General features: G+C 53.0%; 1 long non-coding RNA gene across 2 annotated transcripts; it reads right to left on the minus strand.

Moving 5' to 3' along the window:
* Nucleotides 1-1,849: 1,849 nt before the first annotated feature.
* On the minus strand, nucleotides 1,850-8,516 carry LOC109436507 (uncharacterized). 2 transcript variants are annotated; one of them, XR_002136124.3, is made up of 3 exons: nucleotides 7,367-8,516; nucleotides 3,253-3,465; nucleotides 1,850-3,099 (listed from the first exon to the last, which is right to left on the minus strand). It is a non-coding gene; the product is annotated as an uncharacterized LOC109436507 (long non-coding RNA). The 2 variants fall into 2 exon arrangements; XR_012498686.2 differs by having other exon boundaries at nucleotides 3,253-3,474.
* Between the last annotated feature and the right edge of the window lie 15,417 nt (nucleotides 8,517-23,933).

Here is a 23,933-nt window from a genome sequence, read left to right on the forward strand (position 1 = left end):
CAAACCCATCTCTGAAAGCCAGTTGGCAGAATAGCGTTGTCTGATAACCAGTTTGCCAAACGATCTGTTCACCAAAGCTCACTGCTGTTGAGACCTCACAAAATGTATTGTATTTCAAATTTACTGAAACTGCCAAATGATTCTTTCCATTTTATGCAAAATTATAAATTTCTAGTTGGAGTATTTCACAAATATAAAGGATTTTATATATTTTTTTTAAAATCTGTGGGTTACTTCCTTTCCTCTAAGGCATTTTAAATTCAATTGGCTGCTTTTCTTATTATTGTTAATTTGGGGATTTATTTTGGAGACTGGGGAGAGAAAAGAGCAGATGTGCAAGGAGGGCTGAGATTTGTGCCTGAGAAGTCGGGCTATTTGGTGTGTCTGCGGCCACTTAGCGTGCACACATTTTCCCCACTTTTTCTTCCCTCCACCTGAAATGTGATTCCTGCAAACCTGTGGTCGGCCACTTCATGTATTTAGCACAGTGATCAAAGCTGTCCTGCCCAAAGCCTTTCCCACACAGCAAGGTAAACTGAGGCAGGGAAAGGCATGCGCTTTGCAGGGAAAGGGCTGGGCCTCTGAGAGCAAGCTCCAATGACAGACCTGTCACAGAGCCAGGCTAAGTTACAGCAGAGTGACTGGGCCGGGAAAAGCCCAGGGGTCTTTGCAGGGGCCTCTTCTGGCATTCATCCATTCCTGCTCCCTGGAGGCTTCGTCCTGGGGTGTGGGTGATTCCGTTGATTAGCTATGAAGCTCTAAATGATGAATAAATGATCACACACACACACACTCCGACTTCAATATGGTATCCCAGGAAGACCAGTATCGCTGTGTGTCCCTGGAGGGGAGCCTGGTGGCCAGCCCCGCAGAGGGGAAGGCGCCAGGGCACAGCCATTGGGGTCTGCAGACCTGGGCTGTGCGGCTGGTGGGGTCAGCAGCCCTCCCATGCGCCCCCCGTCCCACACCCCGCACTCCCCCAGGGTCTTTAGCAGAGGCTGCGATGCCCCAGGGGTGTCTGACTACACGTTCTGCCTTTTGCCCCCACATTAACAGCCTGTGAAGAAGCTCTTTTGCCATGGTGTAGCCCCACCCGGAACCCGGACCAGAGTTCACTGTGGAGACGCTCTCTGGGGGCACCCCATGCCAGGGGTGGCTGGCTCCCAAAAGAAACATCCAGAGCTCTGAGGGGACCAGCTCGTCACTGAGGCTGCCTCTATGACAGGTCCTCACTTTTCTCGTTACAGCATCCCTGCCCTCTGTGAGCGTGACGTGCCCTTGGTGACAGTCATTCTCCTGCCAGGAGTCAGCAGGTGGCCTTGGCACACAGGACGTGGCATCCAGAAGGCATGGGCACACCAGCAGGGGGGTGCATGAGGCCCTCACCACGCCGCTGGCCTGAGGGTCTCAGTGGCCACCCGGGCCGGGCCAGGCCCCAGGCCACCACACGGAGAGTTCCTGGCTTTATCTTCTCCTCTTGGCGGAAGGAACCCGGACGTGTGTTCCGCACTGTGTTATGGCAACACATTAAGATGCAATGATCTGTCCAAAACAGGACAGAAATGTGCCTGTAAGTGACATTTTCCAACACTGCAGAACAAATTTGTACTGTTTGTGTACGACATGATGGGAATGTCTCTTACAGAACAAGGAAGGAGCAGAAAACACCCTTTCCTATTCAGTGTTCTCTTGATGTTTGTTCAACATATTTCTTTAATGTTTTTTTATTGTTTTTCTTCAAAGACAGTTCAGTTTAATAGAAATGGTTTACAATTCTGAATGTAAAATATTGTTTCTAAGAGGGAATTAGAAAGAACTGATCCATACCAATAAAAATGGCATATTGGGTATTTATTTTTAATTCTCAAAGAAGAAATAATAAAATGATGTTTTCATTATGGGGGGTGTGGGGGAAGAGGAGAAAGCAATGTTAAAATAAAGAAAATAAAAATCCTGTAGTAACCAAACGTACTATAGGAGGGAAAGGTGAGGTGATAAGGTTTCTGTCTATGGAACCAAATGTTTACAAATATTCAAGCCCATAAATTTGAAGAGAAACTGAATACAGAGAATTCTTGTTAATGCAGTACATTTTCTGGTAATTTTATAGTCCAATTTTCAGTGATTCCCCACAGAACGAATGCAGTTCAAAGGCAATTTTATAAAGTACTTTGCAGATAACTATTATCTGCTAATTATTAGAAATTGCATGTTGTTGTTAATTGCATAAATAAATTGTTTTATCTGAAAGCCATTAAAAAAAGGTTTGGTGTTTGAAGCATATATGGTTTTGATGTTCCTGTATAAAAACGCTTAACTGTTTAACTCTAAAATAATGACATGCTGCTTTTAAGGCAATTTCTTAGACTAATGGATTATGGGGAGGGCAGGGGAGAAATCCTAACATGTATTTTACTTTATTTCCATGACATACTTCAACTGATTATAAATCTACGGAAAGAGCGATTCCAAATATTTACCAAATTTATTAGAATGATACCCATATAATGCTACATTTCTTTTGTAAACCCTTAAAAGAAATTCATGTAAACATTTTCTTTTTTCCAAAATAGTCCTATTTTAATATGTTCTATTTTATGAATATATTTCACGCACAATTAGCCATAAGAGAAATATATTTATAGGTACAGTTGTCTTTGGTTTCCTATGACGTGACTGAGAGAAAGAGTTTGGGAGAATACACTAATATGGTGTGAAAACCAGGTGCACAGGCCATTTCCCTGTGACTCAGAGATGCCTGTGGCTACACATCCCCTCCCCCACGGCCGGGACCTCCTGCATGGACCAGGCGGACAGGTGACAGGGTGACAGAATCAGGAGCCAAGAGGAGGAGGCCACGAGGACAGGAGCCACCTCTGGACGTCCGTCTATAACAAACCCACGAGCGCATCAGGAATGTGGGCATGAAGGCGTGAGGTGTGCATCCCGGTGCCAAGCGACACAGCAGGGGAGTCATGGGAAGCTGTGCAAATGGCCAGGAGCACTGAGTGACCGGCCCCTCCTGTCATGTACGCACGGCCTGTGCGGCAAATGGAATGGTGCTTTGAGCCACCTCAGCGTTGGCTGTGACCTTAAAGCCTGAGGAGTAACAGAGGAAGTAATTGAGTGAGTGAATGAATGAATGAACGAATGAATGAATGATTTCAATCTTTCAAAACACACAGCACATACAGAGGGTGTTGTCATTACCCAATGATGGGAAAGTTCCAGGACTTAGCAAAACCTTCTTACCAGTTTCATCTCCTGTGTCTTTTGGTTTTCTAGGGCCACATACACCTGCCACAGAGCAGGTGGTTTAAGAAACAGTTATTTCTCGTGGTTATGGAGGCAGGAAGTTTGAGATCAAAGTGTCGGTGGGGCTGGTTCCTCCTGCGAGGCCGCTGTTCTCCCTGTGCCCTCACGTGGTCGTCCTTCCGTGTGCTTCTGAGTCCTGATCCTCTCTTTCTAGAAGGACTAATGGTCGGTTAGAACCCACCCTAAAGTCTTCATTTCACCCGAATCACCTCTTTAAAGACCCATCTCCAAACACCGTCACACCCTAAACTGCTGGGAGTTAGGGCTCAACATATAATTTGGGCTGTCGGGGGGCGAGGGGGGCACAAATCCACCCATGCCAATATCCATAAAAACGTTAGGTAATAATCACTCATATCCTCCCATGTTCACTCCTCTGTCTCACAGATACTTTGCCCTACTGTGTGCTAGGTTTGGGGGTGTCAGCCTGTGTTGGGAGCTGAAGCTGTGTTGACGGGGTTACCCTCAGGACGCACGGGGCGTGGGGGCCACCAGGACAGGATGTGTGAGGCCGTGAGGCACACAGTGAGGCCCGGTCGGTATCAGGGAAAAAAAGAAAACGAGCTGAGAAGAAATGGGGAGCGGACAAGATATTGATGTGAGACGGGGCGTAGACACACACACATCTGTGCATTCATGTTCAGGTGAATATTTTTCTTCAAAGGCAAAAAAATTACCAGTGTCATCAAAGGCCTGGCTCATCAGACGTCTTCAGAATCACGAGGGTCAATAAGAAAACAAAATGGGGGGAGGAAGCAAAGCCTGTGGTCGAGGTGGACACTGCGTGGTGGGTGCAGGAGGGAGGCGCTCGAGCCTCTGCCCCCACCTGATTCTACGCAGCCCCTCGCACAGCCTCCTGGTGGTGGCTGCCTGCCATGCCACAGCTTCCTCCGGGGGACGAAATCATTAGCTTTTGGTGAGTGGAGCCTCTGGTTAACAGAACCCCCTCTTTGTAAGCCTAGGTATGGCTTGTGCTGACCTTCTTCTCACACATCCCACCTGTTGCCTCAGAAGCAAAAAGATTAGAAGCGAAGGAGGCAGCCCCTGCCTGTGGGGGCTCCATACAGGAGGGTGTGAAGTCTACGCAGCGGTTCCTGACCACTTTGCACAACGTCTGGAGATATTTTCAGGCACCACACTCAGGGATGCTCTCTGGCGTCCGCTGCGGGGGAGGCTGGGTGCTGCGACACACGCTGCAGCCACCCACCAGCCCCCACAGTGGTGCAAAGTGCAGCAGTGCCGGGTTGACAGCCGATGCTAGCGCTCGGTAGGTGAGGAGACTGAAGCCAGGAGTGGTCAGGTTTCACGTGGCCGCAACCCCAAGCTCCTGGCTCCCGTTCTGTGCTCTACGACATGGAACAACCTTCTGTACCTGCGACCTCAGGAACAGCTCAGATCATTTTCATGCACTTGTCAGTGTGCACGAGATCTGTGACTACCTGTCACTGCTCGCTCCTTCTGGGAGTTCTCTCTCCATTCGATCCTGGAACTCTACTCTCCTTGTTCTCTTCCAACTTTTCCCATCATTTTTCTTTCTTCCAGGCTCTGCCTCCTCTACATCCCCTTAAAATATCTGTCCCCACAAAGCTATGCTCTGCCTCTCTTTGTGTCTCCCTGTGCATGTCTGCACGGGAGGTCTCACCAGCCCACGTGGACAGAGCTAGGACTTCTGGTGGGAAGACATTTGTCAACACAAGCAGTGCTCTCCTTGGGCCTTTCCCTTTGCCAAATTCAGGAAACTTGTCGTTTGGCATTAATTCATTCAGCCAAAGATGCACAGGAGAAAGCAGAGGGAAATGATTCCTGATTCTCAGAGCCTCTCCTAACGGTGCAGTTTTCTCCTCTTCACGTGGGTTTGGCGATACCTGCCTCACTGAATCGTTTTGAACGTGATCTATGTGAAGACCCCAGCATAGTGCCTGGAACATTACAGGTACTTCGTATACTATGTACAATCCCAGTGTGAATTGTCATGGCGTGACTCATCACGGTGTGAACCACGACAGCGTGAGCCATCACGGTGTGAATTAGCATGTGTGATCCATCATAGCGTGAGCTACCATAGCATGATGTTTCTTGTGAGTCATGCTACAGATGGGAGTGTGTCCCTTTGCGTGGCACAGAAGCCACCCATACACTAAACTCCCCATTCTGGAATCTCACCTCTTGTCACATCTTTGCTAAACACTCAGTTGGTGCCCTACGTAAGAGACAGTGCCCTTGGGACTTCCTGGACACACACACCTGAGGTACTTGCACGGGTCGCTTTTTGTCCAGACCCCATCTTCTTCCCTACCTCCCACCCCTATTTTCAAGCTATACCAACATTTTCCTTGCCCAAAAATATAATTTCATCATAAATCATACTTGCTATTTGACTTTCAAACAGAAAACAATTTCCCCAATTAAGAAGAGTTGCGTCAGTTGATACCTAAAGTTTTCAACATAACCTAATAATGCATGAGATGCTCGAAAAGAACACCACAGACAATCCTGAGGCTAAAATATGGGGCAAAACTTTCTGTGCGAAACGTAAGACTAAAATATAAATTATGAAAAGCTGACTATTGCCACACACCTGTTCTCTGTGCTGTCTGGACTGACTACATAGATAAAAGATTGTAAGCTGTACGAAATTACTTAAAAACAATTTTTAAGATGGATTTTTATCTGTTGTGACATTGGGAAATATAATCATTGACAATGTCTGTTCTTTATCTGAAGCTCTGTTGTTTGAGTTTCTTTTTTTCTTAGGATTTGTCTGAAAGTTGTTACAAATTTTATCAAGTGCTGTGACATAATCTTTACTCGCTATCTACTTTCTTTAATATAACTGTGATTTTGTATTTCTGGTCTGACATGTTTGCATCTTTCTCCTGGCTAGTAAAACAAGACCCCGTACAACCTTAATTTAGGAAGAGAAAATAAAAGAAACAAGAACAGAAAAGAAAAACAGCATTTCATAGCATTAGGAAAATGTTATCAAATAAAACGGGCAAACACTTTGTTTTTCTTAATGCCTTCTTTGTGCACAGTTTCTGGTCACTGGGTTAACAGCTATTTATTAAACGCTCCCAGACACCCAGCATCTGCCAGAATCCAGGCGCCAATGAGTAAGGCATGTGGGCCCAGCCATACCCTTCCTGTGTGCAAATCCTGGTACCTACAATTGAGTGTTTTTCTTACTGTCGATTTTTAAAAATGCTTAGTAAAGTCTGGATTTAAATCTGCTCTTCCCGTCACTGCACCAGAGCACCACACTCTTGCTTCCCGTTTCTGTATGATGCTCGGCACTGTCACGCCTCCCAGAGAGCCCAGCTCACAGCACGTCATACTGACTTACAGGGCAAAGTGGCCGGTGCTGCCTGGGGCTGTCTGGCTCTGTCTGAGCTTCTGCTGGTTGCTGGAGACTGTGGGTGTCCCCTCACTACCAGAAACACCCCTCTGGTCTCTGTCCTCGTCTTCCTATGTGCATGCCTGTCTGTGCCCAGATTCCCCTTTTATAAATACACCTGTCACATGGATTCATGGCCGCCCCAGTGCAGTGTGACCTCATCTTAGCTGGTTACATGTGCTATGACCCTATTTCCAAATCAGTCCCATTCTGAAGTCCAAGGGGTTCAAACCTCAACATGTGAATTTGGGGGGCTGCAAGTGAACCCAAAACAATTGGGTAGGAAAGATTGATACAGACTGAAACAAAACAAGACACAAGTAAATGAGTTTGAACACCCTTAGCGATGACCGAGGCTTCTTTGGCTGACACAGAAAATGTACACGTGTCCTGACAATCTAGATACATAGATGAACTTACTTGAACTAACATGGCGTCATCTATTGACTTATTTCTGAACACGGGTTCCTTTCAATGCTGCGTAAAACCACAAGTCGTGAGCCAACACAAACAGTCTGTGAAAGAGCCTGAGAGAAGGTGGTCGCCCCCCAGGGGTTGTGAGGAGCCCCCGCTGCCTGCGGGCCTGTCCCAGCACGTTCACACTCACCCGCCAAGGCCGTGCTGCCCACCTCCTGGCCCACCACCCTTCCCAGGTACCTGTGGGGATTTCCCTCTGCGGTGTCATTTCTAGCCCCTCAGTCACTGTTGTATGAGCAGGTCCATTCTCTGTTCTCCAAACGTGTTCCTCTTCAAGCTGCATCAGTTTGTGGAAAGGTTTCTTTCTAGGCAGTTTCCAGGCCCTGAACTCTCCTCGCCATCAGCGGCCTTCAGCACCTCCTGGCCGCATGGGCATTAGTCTCCTTTCCACCGAGTTAGCAGCGTCCCAGGAAGTCTCTACGCCAGGAAGTCAACGCCCACTCAGATCAGGTGACTCCCTGTATTGCCACGGAAACAGCAACAACAACAATAATTACAAGAATAAGAATAATAAAGCGTCCAACAACCCCTACGCAGCCAGGGGACACGGAAAGACCAGGGCGGTAACGGGCGTTGACAGAGTAGGTCACACGTGGTGACCACACATCACTGACGAGCTTCTGGGGTTTCTTAAGCCAGGGTTTCTTGGCCTTTTAAACGTTGTTTTCTTTTTAATTTTTTGTTTGGTTGGCTGGTTTTTATTTCTGTTTGGTTTGGGTCTGGGCCTTTTTTTTTGTAGTTACCCAAATATAGACTGTAAAAGCAGTTATCTCTCAGTGTGCCCTAACTGGAGGCGACTTTCATTCAAAAGAAGAGTGGTTATCACCCTTCGACAGACGACAAGGATGTGGTCACCAGCCGCCCAACAAACACTGTGGGGAGACTGGTTTCCCACAGCTCAGCTCCCCTCCTCTAGGTGTTTACATTCTTTACATCGGGCTCCTGGGTCTGTTGTCTAAAATCAACTCACAGAGCAAACAGTGGTGAGTGGTGTGGGGACTGATCGTATGATGAGAACGTTTCTTCCACAGGCCTTGCAGGATTTCCAGGGAATCTAATCACGGGCAGGAATCTCGTCTCTGCAGAGACGCTTGGCGGAAGGAAATGGGGGTGCTGTACCATCAGAATGAACCTTTACAGTGGCAAACAGGGAGCCCACTGTCGACATCCCCTCTCCCCAACATCAGGACTCGGCCGTGGGGCACTCAGTCCGCTGGCAGTAGCGTGTGAGTGCCCTGGGCCCCAGCTGAGCCACGGACGACACTGACTGCCACATAAGAGAAGCATCAAACAATGTGCACAGACCATGACTTAATGTTAGGGCAACAGATCGAAGACAGATGCGAAATCAAGCACGGAAGTCACTGGGAAGTCCGTCCCCTCCCGCCTGCCCCACCACACCCTTCCCCGTGCCCTGCTCTTCCCAAGTCTGCCAGGCAAAGTGACCGGTGTACAAGACGGGACCCTGCGCTGAGTGGGCTGGGCACACCTCCACTGCTTCTAGAAGAAGTGCTGACCAGGCGCCCCTCCTGCCTCCAGGCCTCCAGCGGCCCACAGAGGCTGCTCCCTGCTTTCAGAACCCACCACTCACCTGCTGCCTGGAAAACCTGCCTCCGAGAGACCAGACTCCCTCTCGGAACAACTGACATTTACTTTTGGCGAGTCCCAGCCCACTGCAGAAAACCATAAGTGAGTCACTGTCATACCTCACGGTCAGAGGCCAGGCTCGGTGACCACAGACGGTTGTGAATCCACACTTTAGTAGCTGCAGCCGTGCTTGCTGTGCAAGGCGGCCGTTCACCTCCATTGGTGGAATCTTTGTGGAATTCTGACCACTCGCTCACCTGCCCTCCAGAACCCGACATTACCAACGCTAAGCTGGACTGAGAATGCTGTGCTCGGCTCCCTGCCGAGAGGCTGTGTCTGGAGCGTCAGCTCCCGGTGAGCCTGGGCTTGCTGGTCAGCAGAGGCAGAGAGAGGCCTCCCAACGGCCCTCTAGGCCACAGCCACAGGGCTTCCTCTGGACTCACACTCAGGACTCCTGACTCCCCGTGTCCCTGTTCACTCCACACACCACCCAGCTTCTCGCGGGGCTGGTAATTTCTGTGTGCGGTCTTTCCCTGGACGCGTCGGCCAAGCCGAAAGTTTCTTGTTCAATGAGAGCTGCTGAGATCACATCTCAAGGGGGCATGTTTGAAGGTGTCAGTCAAACTGATGAAAGAAAAGACAAATTCATTAATTAATTCACTCCTGAGTGAGCTCCCTCTTGCCAGCCTCAAGCTTTGAGTGGATTTTATGGTTGAGTTATAAATCCCTCACAACCCGGGTTTCGTGTAGACGGGCTGTCAGGGGCTCAGAGGCTGCGGCTTCCGTGGGTGCTGGGGGGTAGGAGAAGGGCCGACTCGCTGCCCCTTGGGTGGGCTCAGATGTAGACCTTGGGCAGACACCCCGTCTACTGTCACCAGACGATACACGGCCACCCCAGGCCCACAAGCCTCCACACACTCGGGTTCTCGCTAAGGCACCACGGTGAGACAGGAGCCGATTCCAGGTTGACATGACGTGTATTTAATTCCACATCAAACGCTCTGGGGAGAGGGGAGGGGCACAGCATGAAGAGCAGGAGCACGGCCTCCGTCCCCAAGGCCTGGCACACCGGCCGGCCGGCGTGGCTGCAGGGACAGGAGACGCCTGGGCCCACCCCGGCGAGGGGGCAGTGTTTCCCCGAACAACAGGGCCGAGCCCTTGTGGACAGACGGTGCACCCGCCCTGGCCTATCCACAGGTGTCCCGACAAGGGCAGCCGCCCTCCAGGGAGCTAAGGAGGGCGTTCCTTGTGCTTTACGAAAGCTTTGTTTTTGCCTCAATACAATGGAGAATAGTCGGCCGGAAGGAAAAGGTCCAAATGCTTCCTTGAGGAGAGTCTCTACCCCATGGGCCACACTAACCCGGACCCCAGCCTGAACTCCGTGAAGTCAGCAACTGCCCTTCTCATACCCTCCATCCTCCTCCCAGGAATTAGACCAGTGTCCTGGGCCACTGAGGGCAGACACTTCCCATGTCTTAACTCCATGGTGGGCCCCATCTGTCTCCTCGCCCAGCCTGGCATTCAGATGTCCAGTGTCACCTGCTCCATGGAAAACAAAATGGATACGAGTCACAGATCAACAAAATGTGATGCACACAGACAGTGCATGGGCAGCGGGTAGGAGACCCATGTGGACGACCCAGGAAGGAGGGGAGACGGATGAGGGGTCAGCTGAACAGTGGCCCCTAAAAGCATCTGATCCTGGAACTTACAAGTGTTTCCATCTATGGAGAAAGGATCTTCGCAGATTTGAATGAATTTAAGAGTCTTGGAAGAAGAGATTCTCTTGGTGATGTGGTGGGGTCTGTACCACCGGAAGGGTCGTTGCAGGAAGGGCAGATGTGCACTAGACAGACAGGACAGGAGGAGGCCACGGAACCCTAGGGGGAGGGATTGCAGTGTGTGGTCAGGTGGCCAGCAGCCACCAGAGTCTGAACACGCAATGGAACCCATTTCACTGGAACCTCAGTGGCAGCAAGGCCCTGCTGGGCCTGGAACGTCAGCCCAGGGAACCGACTTCAGAATGACAGCCTGAACTACCCCCGAAACAGAGGGCAAGCCAGTGCAAGCCCCTTTCAAAGTGCTGCAGGAGTAGAGAAAAGAGATTTTATTTTCTGTTCAAAACAAGGGCCGGCGTGACAACCAGCCGGGCGCCCTTAGGTGGGCACAGGTGAGCAGGTGGGTGCCCCCATCTAACTGGCTGTGGTCCTAGCGGGCACCCACTGCTGTGCCCAGGCCTGTGTGCCAGGCTGGCCATGTCCTCTGCCGTTTGCATGCTTCCCGGGCTCCAAGCTGGAATTTCCCGCTGGCCGAGAGCTTCCAAGGAAGAGCAGGCTCCCTGTGCGTTGGCTGGTGGGAACGGTCCTGGCTGGAGCTGAAGCGAGAACACGTCTGCCTTTTCAGGCAAATGCTCTTCTCCTGTACAGGAAGCTGGTCTCACTGAGCCTCACCTGCTGAATGCCGGCCCAGCCGTGCGTCTGCGATGGGGCACTTGGGGGCCATTCGCACCCCGCTGAGCTCTCCCCAGTGAGCTGCTCCTTCTCTTCTGCCTCCAGAAGGAAACAGCATTGCTGACTGCCCCTCCCCCTGGGCGCCCGGCCACCCTGCCTCCGGCCCCTGTGACTCGGGCACTCTCCCATCATCGTGGACTTGGACGGTGGTGACAGATGCTCCCAGCAGCCACGTCCCTCCAAGACGCACCGGAGTATAACCTCAGCTCACGTTTGATGAGAAGCTCTGAGCTTTGCCTCTGTCGACAAGGATGCATAGAAGGAAGGGCACTCAGCCGGCAGGGGACCCAGCCCGGCAGTGCCGCCGAGCCCAGGCCTCACGGGTCTGCCCCCTGACCTGCAGCAGCCCCTTTGGCCTGCGGGCCTCTGTCCCCAACCTGTCCTTTGCCTGTGATGACACCCTGCCTTGATTCCTTGATCCAGGTTAACTCTCACCTTCAAATTTTCCAAGAAGTTTCCGGGACACCCCCATGGAACTGTACCTTCACTTCTATGTTCCCAAAAGTGCCGTGGCCAATGTGACCATTGCACATTGTGTTCAGATCACCTGGTGAAATCCTCCGTCCCCATGGACTGGGTGCAGGGCTGTGGCTTCCAGGCCTGGGTAGGTGTGGGACCGAGCCCAGAGGAGCAGGACTGAGCAGCCCCATGACACACGCTGACCTGAGTCCCTTGGCAGGTCGCCACCCATTGGGCACCCAGTCCTGGACTGTAAGTGACGGTGATGTCATGATATCAACTGCCTTTCAGGCCTGAGGGTGCGTGCAGGCGGCCCTCCCACTATCCACAGCAGAAAGAAGCGTCCACGGCCCTGCCTGCAGACTCACTATTGACCAGGGGGAGCTGGTGGCGGTTGCCTTCCTGCCATCGCTCGGGATAATCTTTAGCTCATTAAAAAAGGCCGATAGCGTCCGTGTCACGTGGTCATCAACAAGGGCCTCTGACAGTGAATGATCCGCTCTGGGACCAGAGACAGAGGAGCGGGGGCGGGGAGACGAGCGAAGGGTTTGAAGTGGAAGCAGAACAGCAGGTCTGCACAAGGACGCCTGGCCCCGTGCCCGCGCAGGGAGCAAGCCTCCCCTTCACGCGAGTGGCCAGGGAGGGCCCAGAAGGCCGCCTGTGACGTGTGGGGTGTGGAGCCGGTGGAGGGTCTGGCCTGTCTTTGTACTTTGTAGGGGGCTGAGGGTGGGGCTCCAGCGAGATCGCCCACTGACCAGAGCAAGTTACCTGTGTCCTTCCCGAAGCCGAGAAGTCACCATGATGACAGCACTGCAGTGTGGCCGGTGTCCCAGGCCATTACCACCCACCCAGGAACCTGCTCAGGGACCCGGAGAGCACCCACTCGTCCTAACGTGCCAGCAGCAAGGCCGGCTCATCTGTTGTGTTTTGAGTGTTGGGTTCTCTTTTGTTTTGCTTCCTTTATTTTCCCAAATGACATATACCCCAAACCAAAGCAAGTTCCCAGAAACTGCAGGATGGAGCTCTCCCTTGTTTCCCGAACTAAAGAATAGCACCTGTCCAGCCGCTGTTCCAGGAGCCAGCGCGTCCCTGCAGGGCCTGGTCCGGGGCTGACGCAGCCTGAGGAGAGAGGCAACCACTCCCTCACTCAGCACCCGGCCCCATGTGGCTTGTTTCCCGGTTCTGGGGAGGGGGCGCCCGCTGCAGAAGGAAAAGTGCAGGGGGGGCCACTAGTCCCCACCCCCTTCTCTGGAGGGCCCTGCCCACCCCCCGCCCTCCAGTGCCTGAGTATTGTCACATCCCCGTGTTCTTTCTTTCCTCCCGCTTTGCTTTCGTGTGACCTCCGAGCTCATAGTATTCTGCACGTTGAGGGTCGCCCAGCTCAAACGGAGACCTTTCTACTGCGCAGAGACCGCAGGCTGCAGCCCAGAATGCACCACAGCTCCCTGCGAACAACCGGCGTCTCCCACAATTTCCTAGGTGTGCTTCATGGGCAAAGTGGGTGGTGTCTGCTTGAATTTATCGCACAGAATAAGCCCTTCTCTCCACGGTAATGTCATCACCCCAGTAACCAGGAGGTCGAGGCAACAATGCAAAAACAGCAAATTTGTCAGTGGATGTGCCGAACTGGTAAAAATTTATCTCGTCCCAGCCCCTGCGCCCTTTTCATTTCACGATGTCCCCAGGACTGCTTCTCACACATTTCACTGTCCACGCCCAGATCTGACGGGCTGGCCCATCAGCCCCCATGGACGCAGCTTGGCCTCTGTCCTTATTTCTTTTTGAAATGCAACCGCTGAACTTGGCCTCTCATATCATCTTCCGCTGGAGACCCAGCAGCGCTTCTGCGAGTGACATTGCCACAGAGGGAGGCTCGCTGTGCGTCCCCAGCAAAGGCTGGGCCGGGGCTCCACAGCCAGGCCTCACGGTCCTGCCTGACACGTCTGCTTTGTAGGAAACGCCCGTGTTCTCAGCTGACAGAACCCCCTCTTCTACTGGCCCCTGATGTGGAGCCCACGTGTCCAGGTGCTCTGGAAGGTCAGCCCGAAGGGACACAAGTGGTGGGCAGAGCCAGACAAAGGCGGCACCCTGCCTGGAGCCCGTTCCCTGGGTCCCGCCCAGATATGACCAGTGGCAAGTGGCAGAGGCTTCCTGAGTGACCTTCAATGCGTTCCTCTATTTTCAAGGAAAATCGAAGACAAAACTCTGATCCACACCACTGGCAGCTGCTCAGCCAGCTCTGCTGCCACCCCTCCCGGGGGCTCACACACAGGCCAGGGCAGGACGCTGCCACCCCCACCCCACCTCCGTCTTCACCCTGCTGGGTCCCTAACCCTGGCGACATCCCAGGTTGCTCAGGTCAAAGAAGCGTATTTGAAAATACAGAACCTCCCACACAGAGGGCAGAGCAGTCCCTTGGAGCAGGCGGGACCTCTGAGACCTCTGGTTTTCCTGTGGACGTGCAGGTGGGAGTGACTGACCCACACATCGCTGCGCTGGGCTCGGGCGGGCTGGGGTCAGCCGCCCACCCCCTGCCGTCTCGTAGATGAGCATAAAGTCAGGGCTGCCTCAAGACCCAACGCTGCCACCGAGCAAGCGGCACGGAGGCTCCGCGTCTTCCTCAGGCCGAGGTCTTGCTCCAGGGTCGGCTCCGGGGCAGGAGTCACCTCGCTAATCTGCCCCTTGCTGTCCTTTACACACCACGAGACCCCATCACACTGGGTTTTCCTGCCACAGCGTGGAACAGAAGCCGGCACACGGACCTAGAAACCCCTCACAAAAGGCTTGTGTGTCAGACCCAGTGGAGACTGCGGAGGACGACGGAGGGAGCGTCATATTGGCGGGTCCAGCAAAGCCAGGCTGAACGCAGAGCAAGCTTGTCCTCAGGACGCCTGGGGGTTTGCCCTGCGTCCCCCAGGGAGCATCTGGCTGCTTGACTCCCTGTTGCTTTGCGCCTGCTGACGTCCCCCCTCCTGGAAGCCCCCAGAAACCCCAGCCCTTCTCAGTCTGCTGTGCACTCAGCTCGGCCCCTGTGAGCAGGGAACCTGCCACCTTTGGGGGCGCCTGAAAGGCCTTGTGTGTCCGGCCAGGCGCGGATGCGACAGCTTTCCTTCCTCCGTATCTTTGAGTTTTCTTTGGGGTTTTCAAAAAATCGACCATTTTTCCATTGATATTGACATGTGCTGATAGTTGAAAACCATCCTTTTTAGCAGAAAATGAGCAAATCAATATATTAGAAAAAGAAAAAGAGAATAGTCAGGCTTTGTGCAGACTGGACTTCAAGGGTGAACGATTTTGAGGGGAGACTTGGAGGGCACTGGGGCAGGGCGGTGGGGACACACAGGGGACACACAGGGGACTGAGATGCGGGTTGTCCACACGCGGCCACACTGTCCTCTGCCCTCCGGCTTCAGGACGCGCTGGCCAGTGCCTGTCGCTGCCTCTGTGGTGCGGCATCAAAGGTGTTAACACGCAGATCGGAGACGGACGGCAGCGTGTGGACGCGGGCGCGTCCTTCCTCTCAGGTCAGCTTGCCAGCGTCCTCATGGCTCATACATTCTCGCCAGATTCTCAACATGAGGGCACAAGCCACAGCCTTGCCCAGCGTTCACGTCCCAGGGTCAGCAGCTTGGCAGTAACAGCATCAGAGGGAAAGTCGCCCTACTCAGAGTTGGATTTACACACTCCCTTCTGCTGTTGTGCCGTTCGGGGTGAGTAAGGACGCTCCCAGAGGACCGTCCCTGAATCCTGGTCCCCTTGGAGCCCAGTGCGAGGAACCGTGGCCACGTGACCCAGGCTCAAACACTCACGGGTCATGTGAGCGCCGAGAAGGGCTTTTTAAAGCTATTTGTGTGGAGGTCCCAATGGTCAGGGAGCCTAGGGACGCGGCCACGGTGCTGGCGGTCACAGCGAAACTCACACCCCTGGCCTGACTTTGGACCTCGCGTCAATGCTCCCTTGTTCCCACCAGTTCACCAGGGGAACCGAGAACTGCAGGGGGCAAGTATTTGCATAAAGTCGCTGGAGGAAATGGGCCCTGAGGTCACTGCTTTTCTTCCCTGTCAAGTTCTCACACTTACAGATAAAATTTATCAGTGTGTTTTCTTTGGTTTGAGGCCATGTCTCTGCAACTGGAATTCTCATAGGTTACTCGTGGGTGGATGGTCCCAGCTCAGTGGTTCATCATCTGTTCCACCGGGGTCTTAAATCTGTGTCTGGCTGCCCATTGATTTTCCAGGAAAGCCCGAGACTGCGGGATTCCAAGCTGTAGACAGATGGGCTTTGATAGAGAAGTGACGCTCACCTCGTGCCCCAGAAGAATATACGTCTCGCACACTCACACACACACACACACACTCATACACACACTCACACACTCACACACAAAACAAAGAAAAGTGAAAAGCACAGACTCACCATTCCACAACAGTGAGCTGTGAGTGTCTGAGATTTTTCCAGGATTAGAAAAAAAAGAAAGAAAAGGGTTTCTACCCCACGGGCTAGCAGTTGATGTTTGTAGGCAAACACTCACGTTTCCTCAGTCACGTTTTTATCGTGATTCAGACCCGTGCAGCAGAACGGTTTCCACACTTACAACACGACCCAGGGCTGCGCTGGCACCAGGATGGAAACGACAACCACAGGTTCTGACTTTGGAGAAGACCCGCAGAGGGCACCTCAGAGCCTGGGACAAGACACAGACCTTCCACGGACCGTGTGAGCGCACGAGGGGGGACCCTGCCACGTCTTGGGCAGCGCCAGCCACCCCGTGACCCTCGGTCACGTCACATGGACGGGGCTCTGCGGCCAGACACTCAGCGCTGAGCGCCCCCGTCTCCACTCACGTGCAACAGGGCGTCACCCATGGGTCCCCAGTCACTAACCTGATGCCACAGAAACACCATCTCCAGGGGGTATGAGACGTAAAGGGCTGGAACCGCTTAAAGTACGTCGCACAGGGCCGAGCTCATGTGAGTATTTAACCCGCCATGGTCGTCCTAACCTCAGGGCCCCCAGTGTCTGGGGCACAGCAACTTGTCAGTTTATGCTCGTAGGATGGAGTATTCATTAATATTGTCACCCGAAGCTTTCGCCCCACCCCACCCCCGCCACAAACCACACTGAGCTACTGGAAACTGAGATTAACCACAATGAGTGAGTTGTCACTCTGTGTTCCCAACAGTGAACTGAGAACACAGACTTCGTTGCTGTTACATAACATACACTGCTCACCGACAAGACAGAAGAGTAATTTTTCTGGAAGAGCAGGGGAGTAGAGCTGAAAATTACAACATGAGAATCAGAATCAGAATCTTCTGACTGAAGAAGCGGGACAGAGAGGGTGGCAGGGTGTTCGGTCACAGTGACGCTTTGCAAAGACAGCAAAACAATACAGAACATTTTCATTTAATAATGAACACTTACCGAGTACTTCCTAGCATGGCAGATACTGTAACACAAGCTGAGCTGCTGGTCAGAGCACAGCTGTGGAGACGGTGGCTCAGACGCAGAGGAGAACGACGGAAGCCCACGGGTCACATAGGGTTCGTCAGGACTCCGTGGGATGCAGAACGTCTGGGCTGAGCCTGGCAGGACGTCAGTGCCGTGGGGCTACGACAGGAGTGCAGAGAACAAGGGCACGACTTACGTGACGCATGTGTGGCCTGGGCAGCCAGGTGGACGTGAGCAGGTGTGACTGAAAAGGGAGCGGCTGTGCGGTGCCCGTCGGGCGTCCAGGGGGTTGGCCGGGGGTGGTCAGGGGACCGAGCGGTGGACAGTGGAGGTGAGGGACAGCACGCTGGAGTGACAGCTGAGTCCAGGGGCACATGTGACAAATAAAGCTGAGAATTGGGAGAAAAGGGAAAGAAACAGAGGCTGTGGAGCTCCAGAGAAGTCATTTAACGGGCACATGGGTAGGGGCGTTGAGGGGCTGGACGAGGCGTTCAGCCAGAGGTCCGAGCAGGGCCCCTCTTCCGACCTCCTGGGTCCACACGTTTTCTGACTAACGTACACACGGCTCAGGTGACTGCGTCTAAGGTGAGGGTGACATGGAAACAGCATGACGGGAGTTGGTGATGCTGAGGGAGGAAAGGAGCAATGGAGGCAAGTGTGGGAAAGTCTGTAAGAGTCTGGAGGGGACTGAAGCGTGTCTGTGAGATGGGGGACGGGACGCGGGCTGGGACCAAGACCAACAAGCAGCGTCCTTCATTGCAGGTGATAGGATCACACCCCTGGAAAGTACAAAACCAAGTTATGAATTATAGAATAATCCAGTCAGGTAGCTAAGTAGACAGTAAACCAGCAGCATAATGACCGCTCCCCATGTAAGAACCGCCAGACAAACAGTGCGTTGGGGAAGTACAGTTACCATGACACACACAGGGTGTGTACAAAGGCATCCTTAGCACTTGGCTGAGTTTTCCGAAAGAAAAATTTTCTGCATTAGAAGTCACACTCTACCTTTAGATAAGAAGTCCATATCATGAAGATATCAATTCTACTCGAATTAATTTAAAAATGTCATGAAATCCTGATAAAACGTCCCTAAGGGAAATACCATAAAATAACATCTATAAAATTGCTGTGGTAAAAAAGAGTGATAAGGGACGGAGCAATCGCAGCAGATGCTGAAACACAGCATAGTGTCACTGTCATAGCAGGCGAGCTGCATGACAGAGAAATCAGTGGGACAGAACAGTGAGTGCAGAATAGCCCAAAATGTCTGTATCGGGGACTTAGGATATAATAAAGGTGTCATGTCATACCTCTCAGAAAATAAGTTGCAATAAATGCTGCAGCGACACCAGTGCAATGTGGGGGGAAAAGTGTGGTCCCTATCTCACTCCTGACATCAAAATAAATCTCAAACCGAATGAACTGCAAATGCAAAACAGCAAAGTAGAAAACTAGAAGGAAATGCTGAAAGATGTTCCACTCACGGAGTGAGAAGTTCTCCATTCTGAACAGAAGTACAGAAACCATAAAAAATAGACTGATAAACTCAACTATATAAAAATAGCCGTTTCCTGATTGCAAAGCTCCACAAAACGGGCAAAACAGAAACAACAGACGGGCAGCGTATTGACCACGTACCTCAAAGAAAACCCACCTCCTTGAACTTAAGCAGCTCCTGCTAATCAGTGAGGAAAATCAATAACCTGAGAGCAATAGTGGCAAAACGTGTGAGCAAACGAGCCGCCGAGGATGAAGACGATCTCCACACGTCTGGGCAGGGCTCTGCCTCACTCGTTACCGAGAAATGCGAATTACCACGGCCAGACTACAACTTTTCACCCAGCGGGTTGACAAAGACAAACTTTGTTGACACACTTACTTGGCAGAGCTGAGGGAAGGCGCTGTCATTCGTGCCCCAAATGTGTGGGAACCAATGTAACGTCTGTAGGTAACTTAGGATCAGCTATTGAAATTTGAAACGCGTTTCTGTATTGAACACGCACATGCTCTCGGACCCAACAGCCTCACCTCCAGAAGCGTGTCCTGCAGACGCACGCTTGCAAGTCACTCGGCGGGAAACTTGGAAATGCTGCACACAGCTTTGCTTGTGGTCACACAGGCTGGGAAGTGGCGTAAGCGATGATGGCAGGGACGTAAGTCAGGGAACGCCCAGAGGATGGGTGCTATGCAAGCACACAGTCGAGACCTATAGAGGCACAGACTGTCTCTGAAAGGACACGCAGGACGGTGAGTGGGTTTGGGCTTGGGGAAGAAGAGACACCTGAAGGGCAGGAGTGAGGACACTAGGTTTCTTCCCACACCTTTCAAACTTCACGTCGTGCTCCTGTGACCAGGTGCTGTTACTTGTTCACAGGAAAGCCCGTGTAAGCACAGGTGCAAGTCCTCAGCGAGGCCCTCACACAGCGTCACTCCGCCCTGAGCCCACAGGGCCCTATTTCTGTGCTGGAAAGAACGGGAGGCTCACTGAGCTGCAGGCTGTGGTGCCATTTCTCTGTGTCCCCGGGTGTCCCTGAAGGGAAGTGGCATCAGTGAGTCTGTCCACCATCCACAGGGACACTTGTGTCTGCTTTGTTCCAGGTGTGAGGGCAGGATTATGCTCATGCGAGAAGGGTGGCAGAAGCTAGGATTGGGGATCTTGTGGCCCATCTCCAACGTCCATCATGGAAGTGGTGACAGGATGACGCCTGGGTGAGTGAGTCCCAGCCTCTCCCAGTCCCGCACCAACACGCTGGTGTGTGCAGTGAATGAGCCCAGACTGAGTTAGGACCAAGAAGAGCCATGGAGGCAGAGCCGCACGCGGCTGGGACACCTTTTCGGGAAGTTCCCCTCTGCGAGGAAATGTGCACAAAAGCCCACGGAGACAGACGGCGTCCAGCACTGCGGGTAAACACCGGGTGTTTATCTGCTACCAGATGCGAAGCGAGTCTTCAGACTGACCCGTGGGCAGAGTTTTCCCTGTGGGGACCCTGTCCTGTAAGAAGCATTCAGTAAATCACCAGGTAAACAGAGACAAACAGGAAAGTGTAATCTCAGCTGTGACATCTGTGTTCAGTAAAATAGTTTTTACATTGAAAAGGCTTCCCGCATATATATTTCCTCTTTTTGCCTCTACCACGGCCTCTACCACGAGATAAACCTCCATTCCAAGGGCATGTGTGTTCCCAGGGGAGGCGGGGAGGCGGGGAGGGGAACGGATGGGCTGAGAGACGATTCGTATCAGAGCACGGGAATTGTTTCCTGCTTCCTTGCAGACCCGAACTCCAGAGCTGCCTCCCTGGGGTCCAGCGCAAACGACACCCGTCTTCCTGTTTGGCGGTTGGTAGCTGCGTCCTCCCAGCCTAGGGCAGGTGTAAGTCAGACCAACGTGAGGACTTGTGTGCATACGCGTGCCCCCAAACAGCTGAGGGGCTCTGCCTTTGAGCCTGGGGTTCAAGTGCTTCATCAGAAAAACACGGCCAGTAGTTTTCCAATTAGATTTTGCAAAGTCGCAGAATTCCACAGGGTTGTCATCGCTTATGTTCACTTAGGACATACATCTTCCACCAGGAGCCACGTTCTTTCTGTGTTGGAGGGAACAGAAAACATGGGTCGCGTGCCGGTAGCCGAAATGCCCAGCCTCTGCCCAGCCCCAGTGTGAATGCAGCACCTTCTGTCTGTGTGTGGCTTCACACTAAGTGGAAATACTTGTGTCTTGTGTTCAGTGGAAGGTTTTTTCAAGCTTTAGATCTCATGAACGCGACAGAGACACCATGACCTCCGCTGCTATTAAGCACAAACACCCTCATTGTCCACCCCACGCCCTAAGAAACCTCCCTCCAGCGTTTAATTCAGGGCCTGGGGCTGATAATGGAAGGGAGGCAATGGACAGTAGCCATGCTGTGCGAGCCCGACAGGCTGCAGAGAAAAGCTGAGTTTGGGGTCAGCAGGGTTCAGCACCGCCACGGGCACAGGGCTAACCCGAGCAGACTGCTGAGCGAGGACCCACGGGCCACAGTGGCACTGCCAGCTGAACTAGCCCCGGGGAAGGCCAGTGAGCGTGACACCCCCGGAGGCGCTGCCACCTGCCTCGGGGCCCAAGCTGGTCCCCCGCGGCCCCTCACTATCAGAGCCCTTGCAGGCGCCCAGCCAGCTCTGGGCGACCCCGACCCCGAGCCCCAGAGGACGCCATGGCACAGTGAAAGCGTTCTCCTGTCTCCCCTGCCTCTGCCTCCTCCATCCTCAGGAAGGAAAAGAGAACAAAAGGCCCAGGGTGCTTTTCCCACTGAGTGTTCAGAGGCCCCACAGTTTGAGGCCCATGTGGGGTTTTGCATGAGGGTTGCCCAGAGAAGTACCAGGTGGGAGTATGATGACCTCACAATGGAGGTGTGGCCCGTGCGGAGGAGGGGGGGACACCCAGAGAAGGGGCCTTGGGGACGAGGGCCAGCCAGGGCCTCAGTGCTACAAGAGCTGGCAGGTTGCGCTTTCCAGAAAGGGCTCCACTGGTATCTCCCATCCCACTTGTCTTTTCGGTGTGTTTGTGTTGACTCATGTCCCCCCAAAATGTATGTGCAGGTCCTAGTCTCCGGAGCCTGTGAGTGTGACCGTGTTTGGAAATGGGGCCTCTGCAGATGTGGTCGAGTGAAGACGAGGTCCTGGTCCAACAAGACTGTGTCCTCATATGAAGGGGCCTTGGGCACAGACACACAGGAAGTGATGGTGGAGGCGGAGGCTGCACCGATGTGGCCACAGCAGGGCCGCTGGCACCACCAGATGCCGGGAAAGGCAGGAAGGACCCCCGGGAGCCCTCGGAGGGAGGGGGACCTCAGGCTGTGGGAAATAAACGCCTGTTGTTCTGAGCCCCCCACCCCCATCCGTGGTATTTTGTTACAGTCCCAGGAAGCGCTCAGCATCCGAAAGGGTGACCCCACTCAGCCAGGTGGACCTCAAGCCTGAGCTTCAGTGGTGGTCGGAGAAACAAGTGAGAGACAGAGAGAGGGACAGGTGGGGAGAGAGCCACCTGAGGCAGGCGGGAGTGTGGGCTGGCACGGGCGCCTCTGATGAGGTCCCCGCTCCTAGGGGGCCCAGCCCCGTCCTCACCGTCCTTGGCCGATTCCAGCCAAAGGTCAGAGGTAGCAGGGAGCCTGCCCGGCACCAGCACTGGAGGGGCCTGGGGGCTTTGTCGTAGGAGGGACAAGGCAGCCACAGCAGTGGATGGCCCTCTGCTCACATGGGAAGACGCGGCACCACAGGCTCCCACCTGCCACTGGCTCCCAAGCCCCAAGCCTGCACAGCTCCCATGTCCTGTGACGGAGGGGACACGGGACCTCCACCGGCACTGCCACCCATGGAAACAATGCCCACCTCCCCGTCACATGTCCCCTGAGGCCCTGCCTCCCCAGTGTTCCCGTTCCCAGGGGAATCTGCAGCCACCTGTCACGCCTCCCCTCCCTCCCTGTCAGCCGCTCTCCACCCCAGTGTCCTCCTCCTGTCTCCTCTCAGGCTCCCAGGCCCCAGGAGCAGCCTCTGTGCCACCTGTCGCTTCCTCTGTGGGCTGTGCTCTGGGGCTGCAGTGTCTTCCTCAGATGCAAGCAGTCCTGTCACCCAGTCTAACACCTTTCCGCGGCATGTGTCCATGGCACGCATTCACTCCACAATAATCATTTTCTCTTCCGTGCGGGTCTCTACCATCTTGGCTGAGGACAACGGCGGCCGCAGTGGAGGCTGACTACTGACGCCTGGCAGTCCCATCCCAGCAGTGGATACCGTGTGTCCGTGCAGAGCTGGGCCGTGGGTACCCCTCCTCCCCCCACAACACTGCACACGTGCACAAACGTGCCGGAGGAGTGCAGGCCCAGGACCCACTGTCATGCAGAGGGCGTCCACGCAGAGCTGGGTCCCAAGAGCCTGCTCCCATCCGTCATTTACCACAGAAACAAAAGCTCAGTCTACCTGGGAAGCCACGCATCATAGGTTTCCATGAAAAAATCACATCAAAAAAACAAATTAAGAATGATGGAGTGAAGTCTGGCACTGGAATCCGTGTAGAGAAGAACATACATACAAACGGTCTTTCAACTTGTCAAAGTCCAAAAAGAGTTCCAGAGCGAACATCACAGGGTGTCCTCGAGGCGTCCTCAGTGGGGCCTGGAAAGCTGGTGAATGGGGCTTCTGTGTTCCCAACGTGGTCCTTTAACATGTTCTTCTTTGGTAAAGAAAAAAACATCTCACCCATCATAACCTGTTGTCTATAATCTAATTTCACCCTCAATTTACTTGTCTCGGCACCCGAGTGAAATTCTCCCGTGGTTATTAATAGATTTCCTAATTGCAACCAGCTTGTAACAGGGGGGGCACTCAGGTGGCAGCTAATCAAGAGAAGTCAAGTATGCAGGTTCCAACATATGTTGGTGTTATAGATATTGACATAATAGAGACATAGGTGGTTAGGTATACGAGGTCAGACAATTAAGTTCTAGAACTTGCCACCATGTGCTTACATTGGCAGCACTGTACAGAAAGCTCAGTAAGGGTTCATAACCTTGGTGTATCAGTGTCTCTAGCTGTCTGTGTTCGCGTCGACATGTGGTGGTGTCTTGCCAAGTGGCGTTCGTTATTGTTGTTGCGTGTTTTTGTGTGCCGTCGCGAGAATGTCTGAGCTTGAAGTAGAGCAACGGACAAACATTAAATTTCTTGTTAAACTTGGCAAGAGTGGAAGTGAAATCAGGGACATGTTAGTC

The sequence above is a fragment of the Rhinolophus sinicus genome, chromosome 4, assembly GCF_057876585.1.
Source record: "Rhinolophus sinicus isolate RSI-liver-muscle chromosome 4, RSI-T2T, whole genome shotgun sequence".
Lineage (NCBI taxonomy): Eukaryota > Metazoa > Chordata > Mammalia > Chiroptera > Rhinolophidae > Rhinolophus > Rhinolophus sinicus.